Below are 9,994 nucleotides of genomic sequence, written 5' to 3' on the forward strand. Positions count from 1 at the left end.
TAATTGGTGGGTCTGATTTAAACATGTGTGTGTGTGTGTGGAACTCGGATGCAATTTCTCAGTTGTTCTGTTTGTTCTTCTTCTTCCCCCAACTCCTGCATCTCTCTTATTTCGTATGAACCTAAAAAATATGATAGTAAAGTTCATATTTATGAGAGTGTGAGAAATTGATGATAGAGTTCTGCTAAAAGTATATTATTTTGGTCAGATTTTATTACAAACATCTGAAGGAGTGAAATTTAGTTACGAAAATCCGTTAGATATTGTTATTCCATTCACAATCTCATTTGAAGAGATAAAAGAGGTGATTTGTGAGAAGATAGATTCTGAGATGTTAAGAAAAATATCATGTATTTTATACAGATATCCCATACCGATATTTGGTGGATTCGTTCAATTTCAAACTAAATATGTAACCGATGAAGCGAGTATGTAAGGGATGTTTTCAATGTATATTGAAACTCGCGCTCAGATATCGGTCATCGAGTTGTACATTGAATTCGAAAAATCTGAAGCCGACCGAAATATTGAACGGGAAGATTACAATAGGGACAGTGAGGAAAAGTTTGAAAGCAATTACGAAGTTGTTGCTCCATACAGAGACAAAGATCAAGGTGATGGGGCGATGGCTCCAAATGTGGCAGACGTCGTAAATGCACTCGCAAACGAACATCCATTTGAGGAGCCATCTTTCATGCGGGTTCTGGACTTAGAAGTCATGCATGCGCTAGAGATTTTGAAATATATGAGTGCAGGTACGTAAATGCATATATTTATACGAAGGATTAGACTTTTGGGAATGATCTATATTGATCGATGTACCAAATAGCTAAATGACAACTACGCTCAATTAACAATTGTTTATGTCTTTATGTAATTAAAATTAAGATAATAATATTTTTAGTGAGATATTGATTTAGTCAAATATTAATTAGTATGCATTAATCCATATTTATTTATGTGTTATGGTTTTATTATGTTAAAAGTGAGATAATAACATGATGGAAATTTTATTTATATTAATGTGGATGTAGTGAGTATTGATTTACTTTTAATTTTCGTTATTAAATATTTCTGTATTAAATATTTTTCACATGGCTGTCATCGTGGTATCTATGGTCGCAGATGGTGAATTTGCATCCGGAATGGAATTCAGTTCCAAGGAAGCTGTTATTATGGCGATGAAAGATTATATCATCCGATGAGGCGTAGACTACCGAGTGTATGAGTCGGAGCCTTTGACATTTTATGTCAAGTGTACACAATATAGATCAGGGTGTGATTGGCTTATCAGGGTTAGCATGATCAGCAGAAAGTACTGTTGGGTTATAAGGAGGTACAACAGTAGTCATACTTGTACTACAGCCACCATTTCTCAGGATCATTCGAAGCTGGATTCGAACACAATTGCAAAAGCAATAAAGCCGTTGGTTGAGGCTGACCCATCGATAAAGGTGAAATCAGTTATTACGGAAGTGCTGTCAAAGTTCAATTACACCATCAGCTATCAGAAAAAATGGTTGGCTAAGCAAAAATCAGTGGAAAAAATATTTGGAGGTTGGGAATCATCGTACAAAGCTTTGCCCATATGGTTTAAGGCCATGTTTCATAAGGAGCCATCAACAGTCGTCCATTTTGAGACTATTCCTGCATATCAAGGCGATGACTTGGTAACTGATATCTGGGTATTGCATCGAGTCTTTTGGAGTTAGTACCCTGCATTAGAGCATTCAGACATTGTAAGCCAGTTGTCCAGGTTGATAGGACTCACTTGTACAGAAAGTATAAGGGTTGTCTGTTGGTTGCAGTTTCATAGGATGGTAACAATAATATCGTCCCAATTGTGTTTGCTGTTGTGGAGGGAATGACTTCTGATGCATGGCACTTTTTTCTTAGCAACCTACGACAAAATGTTGTGACTCGAGATGGTGTGGGACTGATTTCTGACTGACACGAATCCATTAATGCAGTTGTGGCCCGGAGTAACGGAGCTTGGTCACCTCTGAGAGCTTTCCACATGTTTTGCATCAGGCATATATAGTCAAATTTTTTGAGAAAGTTCAAGGCACCGTACCTGCAAAAACTTGTCGTCAATATAGGTAAAATTTAGTAATTCGAAATTCGTTATTAATAGAGTTACCTTCAACCAGTGTTTCTCATTTATTCTTTGCTTGTTTGTTTTTGCTTATTGTGCAGGATATTCGAGGACTGTTCGCGAGTACGAACTGCGCTACCAGCGTTTACAAGAACGGGGAGAGGCTTATACTAACTGGTTAAACCGAATCTCCCGCGAACAGCATGCATTGGCATTCGATGGTGGCTATTGATGGGGTCACATGACCACAAACCTAGTGGAATGCATCAACTTAGTCTTGAAGGGTGCATGCAATCTCTCTATCACTGCACTTGTCAAAGCAACATTCTACAGTCTTAACGAGTTGTTCACCAGAAAAAGAGCCGAAGCAGAGTCGCGGATAACAACTGGACATGATTTTTCTAGGGTTGTAACCTTGAAACTGCATGCAAATCAACTTGTATTAGGAAACATACAGGTTAATTGATTCGACAGGATGAATGAGGTCTTTGAAGTACGTGAGATGCCAACTGGAACGGAGTATGCCGTCAACCTCCGTTGACAACGGTGTGATTGTGGTGAGTTCCAGGTGGAACAGATTCCTTGTTGACATATGTTTGGATGTTGTGCAAATCAGTGACTGGATTGGCGAGTGTATGCTCACGATATTTACAAGATGGACTAAGTTCGGAGGGTTTACCGAGCTAGGTTGGGGAATCCTACTACATGACCTGTGTACAACAGGCCTCGATTTGTACTAAATCCATACCTGAGACAAGTGACCAAAGGTCGCCCTAGGATGACACGTTTCTTGAACGAGATGGACACGCGAATGTTACGTGGTCCTAGGCGATGTAGGCAATGTGGAGCCGAGGGACATAGCCGTAGTAGATGTTGTCGGTCAGCTTGTGCAGGTCCTAGCAACCTAGCATAGTAGATTTACATCTTTTACGTTTTATCCAAGTACTTATGGCATTTGCGAGTTTATGTTTTATCCTAGTTATGAAACTAATTTATGAAACTACTTTATTGGAACATTGTAATTTTATGAAACTACTTTCTAAATCTGAGGCTTTAGAATTTATCCAAACAATCTATGATATTTGAGACTTTAGACCTTAACCAGGAATACATAGAAAATGTCAAGAAGACAAACAATAATACATAGTAATAAAACATAGAGCAGTTATCGTATTACAAGCACAGTACTGAAACATAGAACAGTTAAATGATACATAAAAAGGTTCCAACATAAATAGAAAATGTTAAGTACACAACAACTACTTTCTAAATGCCCACTTTACATCTTTCACAAATTTCTTGCATTTCTTGGTGGCCCTTTTGAGCACGGACAGGGTGTATCGATTAGCGCTACGACATGGAGGATCAACCCTGAGATTATATCCTTTACCTGTCTTGTCTAGAGTACGTGCCTCACCTGTACATAATTTAATTAAACAGACCGCTCAACCAGGTATATAGTATAAATAAACAAAAGAAACACCACCAAGTATATAACAGGATCAAACAACACAAGCCCTAAATTGAATATAATATAACCAATTGACAATAAAGTAAACCTAAAATTGGACCTGCATGATCACCATCATCAGAAGCATCATTGCGGGATTCTTCATCCTTATTCATGTCCTCATCTTTACCCTCCTCGTCATCTGGTTCATCTACTAGATACTTATCAGTCTCATGCTCAGCTATCTTAGCATTTTCTTCAATTAGACCCATTGAGACACGCCGTGGATTTTGACTATTAAGTATCCCTCGATCACTGTCACTCCTACTGGAATCTCCAGATACCAACCCTCTAGAAGCACCTGAGGAAGTGCGGCATGGATGCCTCGCGTCCAAAGAATACCTACCAGGCATGAAATCAGGTTGACGGCTAGATTGTGATTGGACTGCATCTACAACCATGAACCCAAGTAACTAGTTAAAAGAAGCTCCCTCTCCTGAGTCAAACTGTGGAGTACTCCAATACTGTTGATGTATTAGGTATGACGGGTAAAGTGTGTTTGAACTACATATGGGACCGAGGACTGTGATTGTTCTTGTGGAGGTGGAGGTGGAGGTGGAGGTGGAGGTGGAGGTGGCAGTGAATGTGGCTTTTGCTCTTGATTGTCATCATCCATAACTGGGTTACCCTCGTCATTCTCTTGAACCACAAGATTTGACAAGTTTAAGTGGTTGCCATATTTGATAAGGTACCAGTACATGTAAATATCCAAGGGATGCTGTGGAGACACCAGAAGCTCAGTAAGAATGTGATTATACCTGTTTGTCCACTGCATCACCCAAAATGAATAGGACGTGGCTGTGGCCCAATCAAGATTCTTAGGACCAGTCAGTGTTTCTTCGTGTGCCTTGTCTAGATTCCATTCCTGATGAGAAACTCCCTAAATAAAACCAAACTATCGGTTGTATGCCACTCAATGCATTCAAATGATATCAACGAGACCGTAGCGCTCCACACAAATGAGTGCATGTTAATGTCTTTTGGGATTATGTCTGGATCAATGCAGTCAACACCATAAGCAACCCACACAAATTGCACACAATAAAAGAGACAGATAATTACAAGCCAAATAACAGTAACACTAAATTGGAAACAAATACTTCTCTAATGAAAACACACCTGGCCTTCCTGAAGCTCATCTAATGACTTTCTAAAGTGAGCGAGATTAAGATATCTATAGCGTCGGTCGCCACGCTCCCAGTTACGCCACCTAAGATGATTTATTTCATTAGCATAATTTACATATAAATATGAACATACTTTGTTAGTTGATAATGTTACCTGTTTGCAAGCAAAAAATTGTGGGGTTCCCTAGGAACCGGCACAAGATACGGTAGGCAAATCCAAGCCCAAACTAGCAAAAGTGTTAGTGGACCATCAATTTTCTTACAGTCAAAATGAGATGTCCTGCATAACGACCTGTACAAGTGTACTAGGCATGCCGATCCCTAACTATAATGTTCGATACTACCATAATCACGGAGCAAAGACAGAAACTTCCAGTGCACAGATGTCCCAGACTTGTCTCCAAGCAAGATCGTACCCAATAACAACATAATGTGACACTTCACGTACCTCTGAATACTGTTTTCGTCAATCAACTGTAAACATTCTTTTAAATCCCGAAGCCACGTCAATTTTATGCAGCTTCCTCTACAGTCGAACTTTGTCGGTGCAACCCCAAACTGGTGAAAACACTCACCTTCTAAGACTTCGAAACTACTGAACGTGATTCCTGTCACTGGAAGACCGTTCGTCGGGAGACCGAGAATAACGGCTACATCCTCCAATGTCACTGCACACTCACCAATCGGAAGGTGAAAAGTGTGTGTGTCTGTGTGCAACATTTCGACTAGAGCATTTACCAGTGCTTTCTGGTATTGAACTATTTCAATCTGAGAAGCATGATAAAAATCGGTAAATCATAAATATTCCTCCACATTTGGATGGTACCAATCTGGAAGCAGTGGGTGATCACATGTCAACATTTGTGAACTCTACAAAAACGTAACAGACTATAATTAGTTAAATCATTAATAATTACTAATTTATTACTAAAATTTAATAATTTTCGAATTAGAGTAACTGATTATAATGGCCTCATGCTAAACTTCCTATTAATTATATAATTTAGTAACTATCATGTTTGAATAAATACAATTAACACAAATAATCTTACTAAATTAAATTTACTTGACAATTAACTACATAAGACATATTAATTAAAACCATACAGCTAATAAAATCCAGTTAAAATAATTAATTTTACTAAATCTAATTTACTAAACTCCCGAATAATAATAATTTGACTTACAAATTTAATCAATACTCCTACAAATTATTTCGAATGCTTCATAATTTTTAAAAATTACGATATTATTATACATATTAATTATTTTAGCCATATTTCTTCCTAAGGTAAGCATTGAATTATTTTAATCATAGATAATTTGCCGTCAGGAATAATAATTCCTATACCACTAACTACAGTTTCTAACTTACCATTAATAATAATAACTAATAGATAAATCCAGTTCTTATTTAACTAATAATATTAAACATTATTATTAAAACCTCAATTACAATAACATATATATTTATATCAATTAAAAAGCTAACTACAAACATATAATTAATACTGAAAAACAAATATATTATATTTTACAAAACCTAATTATTAATCAAAATTCTCAATATTATTACAAAAAATTATACACTAATTTAATTTATTCGTTGTTACAAAAAATGATCATAATTCTTAAAATTATAATTTCTAAAGTTAATCATAAAAGTTAATTAATTAATTAATTACAATTTCTAAAATTATTATAAAAAATTTCTAAAATATTCTCTAACTACCAACATCTAAATATATATCTATAACTATTATTTAAACATATATTTCTAAATTTCTAACAATAATAATATTTCTGTTTATATATATAACTAACTTCAATTTCTAACAACAATACTAAAAATTAAAATTTTAACAAAAATAATTATAATTCTAAACTTTGAAAAAATTTAAGAAAATAAATTTACATAATCAGGATGGCAGAGATAATTTATAATATGAAATTCAGGATGATCAACATCTTTAGCTTTGTGTTTTTTTGGCATTGTTTAATTTTTTTCCATTCAGTATGAAGAACAACCTGAAGAAAGAAGAAGAGAGAATAGAATGGCTGTGAGGGTTAGGGGCTCCTTAAAAGTGATTTCGGACGAGAGAGTGGGGCAACAAGGGGGTATGTTAGGTTCAAGGACACCGTTTTGGGGAGTTTGGACTGCCCGACACGTGGCTGTTAACGCACAACTCGGACCGTCCGTGTGGTCCCAGCAAATCGAACCGTTCGATCGAGCTTCTCCCTATCGCACCGTCCGAATTCTTCACGCCAGGTAAAACACACATACACCCCATATTTTTGGCCTATTCCGTAAACGACTCCATATGAAAATTAAAAAGCGTTTGTTTTTATCTTGGGTACAATTGGGATGTTATTTAAATTATTTTGTTAGAGCTCGAGTAATCCAAATGTGGAAATTTAATTTGAATATGGAAGTGAAGGAAGTGTTGGACTTCTGTATGGGGAAGAGGGGTGCTTTACCTTGTTGTGGGATCAGATGAAGCAGAACTCGGACCCTGCGAGTTGTGTCTCTTAAGATGTAAAAAAAGAATTACGCAGATCAAAGAAAACGGAGGGTCCGAATTCCACTTTTCAGATTTCAAATTCCATCAGCTACAAATCGGACCATGCGATTTGTGAAGCCAAATTTCATTACCAAAGAACTCGCATGGTCCGAGTTGTGTACTCTGAGTTTTTTCAATTTTTTTAACACAAATCGGACCCTCCGATTTGTGTACTCTGAATTATTTTCAACTTTTTAAACACAAATCGGACTTTTTTTTACTTTTATAAAACACCAAAAATTACCATGTTAAAGTGTATCACACGTGTTACTTCCATATCAAAATTTTTTAGCCTCCAAATGTGTCTTTAATGTGATTTTTTGTCACAGTACCTCGTATATAACATATTATGCATATTAATAAATACTCTATTTTTGCGTATTTTTGTAAATATTATATTTATTTAATTTAGAATATAAAGTACTAAAAATACACTCGAATAATTTTATCACTGACAAAAATGCACCCGAATCTTTCTATTGATAAAAATGTCCTCAAATAATTTTAAAACGCGACAAAAATATCCATCATTAAATATATATTTCTAAAAAAATGCTTTAGAAATTGAATTTTAACATTATTTTCTACAAATAAAATTAGAAAAATGAGATATTTTTATTCTTAAAATTTTGTATTTTTTTCTAATTATATATTTTTTGTTATTTTTAAAAAGTATATTAATATTATTGACAAAAAATCACAAAAAATATATATTTAACGAAAAATTACAAAATTTTAAAGATAAAAATATCTTATTTTTCTAATTAGTCTTGTAAAAGACTAAAATTTCGTATTAAAATTCAATTTCTAAAATATTTTTTGAGAATATATATTTAATGTCAAATATTTTTGTTGTATTTTTAAATTATTTGTTGATAAAAAAATTTAAATATATATTTATCAACGACAAAATTATTCAAATATATATTTAGTAATTTATCCTAATATAAATATAAAAAAAATCCGAAAAGAAAATCAGCCACACCCTGTGATTTGGCCTTTTGTTTTTTTTCTTCTTTCTTTGTTGTTTATATTTTCTTTTATTTGGTCACCAACAAAAAATTCCAGGCTTCCAGGGTCATCTAGTACCGTTTCCCATTCGTCTCCATCCAAGTCCAAACCCGGTCACTGTGAAGGTATCCTCTACCCTCGGTTCTTCTCTTATGGAGACAACACCCTCTTCTCACCGACCAACCTTCCGCTCTTTCCGTTGCTCCTGTTTTAGGCGCTGCTGTCGCTGTTTCTGCTGTTTTTACTCCTTTTCATAAACCTAATCCCTCTTTTCTCCTTCGCAACCTTCAACACTTCACTCTTTTTTTCCTCTCCGTTCTTCTTCTCACCGCCGATGACTGATCAAACTGCTCTACTTAAGAATTCATTTTAAAACTTCCTCACTGTTCTACTCGGTGGTTTTAAGAATTCATGGATCGATTGGAGCGAGGGTTTATTCCTTATTGTATGTGAAACTCTAATCAGTTTCCTCTGGAGCTTAAAGGTAGCTAGTTACTCAACAAGTTATTATCACAAAACATATTTACCTCAATTTTGTTACCGTTTACTTCGTTGAATGATTTTGGGAAAGGAAACTGCAATTAGTTAGTAAGATTAACGAAACAAACTTTAGGTGGTTCAGGTTTTTGTGTATACTTGTTCAGACTTCAGCAGTATTCATTAATTATGCTTCGCCGTGTTGGCCATATCTTTGGCTTATGATGCATGTTACTTTTAATTGAAAAAATGACATGTACTTGAAGTTGAATTATGCTGTATTATTCCTTCAACTGTAATATGCATGTGTGTCAAAATTTCTTTCTTTTCGACTGGTCTATGCGTGGATATCAAAAGTATTGAGTATTGATTGCTATTCTTCACAGGAAGCTGATAGTCTGTTTGATTTCTGTGATATCAATACCTCTACAATCGATGAAAGTCTCAGAGGTCCAAGGGGAGCTATTCGATGGGGATGACAAGGAAGAAAGACATGGTTCTCAACCATGGGGATGATTTCGAGGAAAATATAAATTTTGCTTTATATCTGTCAACAAAAGGAAGCCCTAATAATAATAATGACATTTATGCTCTAGCCATTTCCTTCAAACATCCTATAGCTCTAGGATGCAAAATATATGCAACAGATGACGAAAGATGCATCAGCATTAACCTCTGCTTTGTCCAAAAGAAAATGCAGACTTGAGACTAATGGGATTGACAATAATCTTTTACTTTGGGATCTGGGAGAACTTGAATTAGTTGGTATTGTCTCTTTCTACTTTTATCAATATGTCATGGAAATTATACAGTATTTGCAATGACTATGATGGTTTAATAATAAATTTTGTTGTTTGATCAAGTGATGGTAATTGTCTGTTCATGTAACACTGATGTGACTTATTTAAGCTTTATCATTTCCGGTTTCTAAACATTTTTGTGTTACTTGTAGTCTTTTCTGTTAGCACATAACCTGTTTAGCTTTTTACTTAATTTTAATTTTCTTTTCCGAATAAGCCTTGGACTTATAAGTTATAATCATAAATGATTGTGCTTTCCCCTTTAGAAATTTCAATTTCTTTTAGGAAAAAAAGACAAATAGTTCTTTTGACCTTTTAAAATCATGACAAATACGTTCCTCACAAAAAATAAATTCACAAGTATCCCTGATTTTTGCAAATGGGAGACAAATACATCCCTCTATTTGCCTCTC

The 9,994-nt window shown here is 34.9% G+C and overlaps 1 long non-coding RNA gene across 1 annotated transcript; it reads left to right on the plus strand.

Moving 5' to 3' along the window:
• Nucleotides 1–8,303: 8,303 nt before the first annotated feature.
• On the plus strand, nt 8,304–9,643 carry LOC107470218 (uncharacterized). The gene is made up of 2 exons (XR_001588375.3): nt 8,304–8,788; nt 9,168–9,643. It is a non-coding gene; the product is annotated as an uncharacterized LOC107470218 (long non-coding RNA).
• The last annotated feature ends 351 nt before the right edge of the window (nt 9,644–9,994 follow it).

This window comes from Arachis duranensis, chromosome 10 (assembly GCF_000817695.3).
Source record: "Arachis duranensis cultivar V14167 chromosome 10, aradu.V14167.gnm2.J7QH, whole genome shotgun sequence".
In the NCBI taxonomy this organism is placed as follows: Eukaryota; Viridiplantae; Streptophyta; class Magnoliopsida; order Fabales; family Fabaceae; genus Arachis; species Arachis duranensis.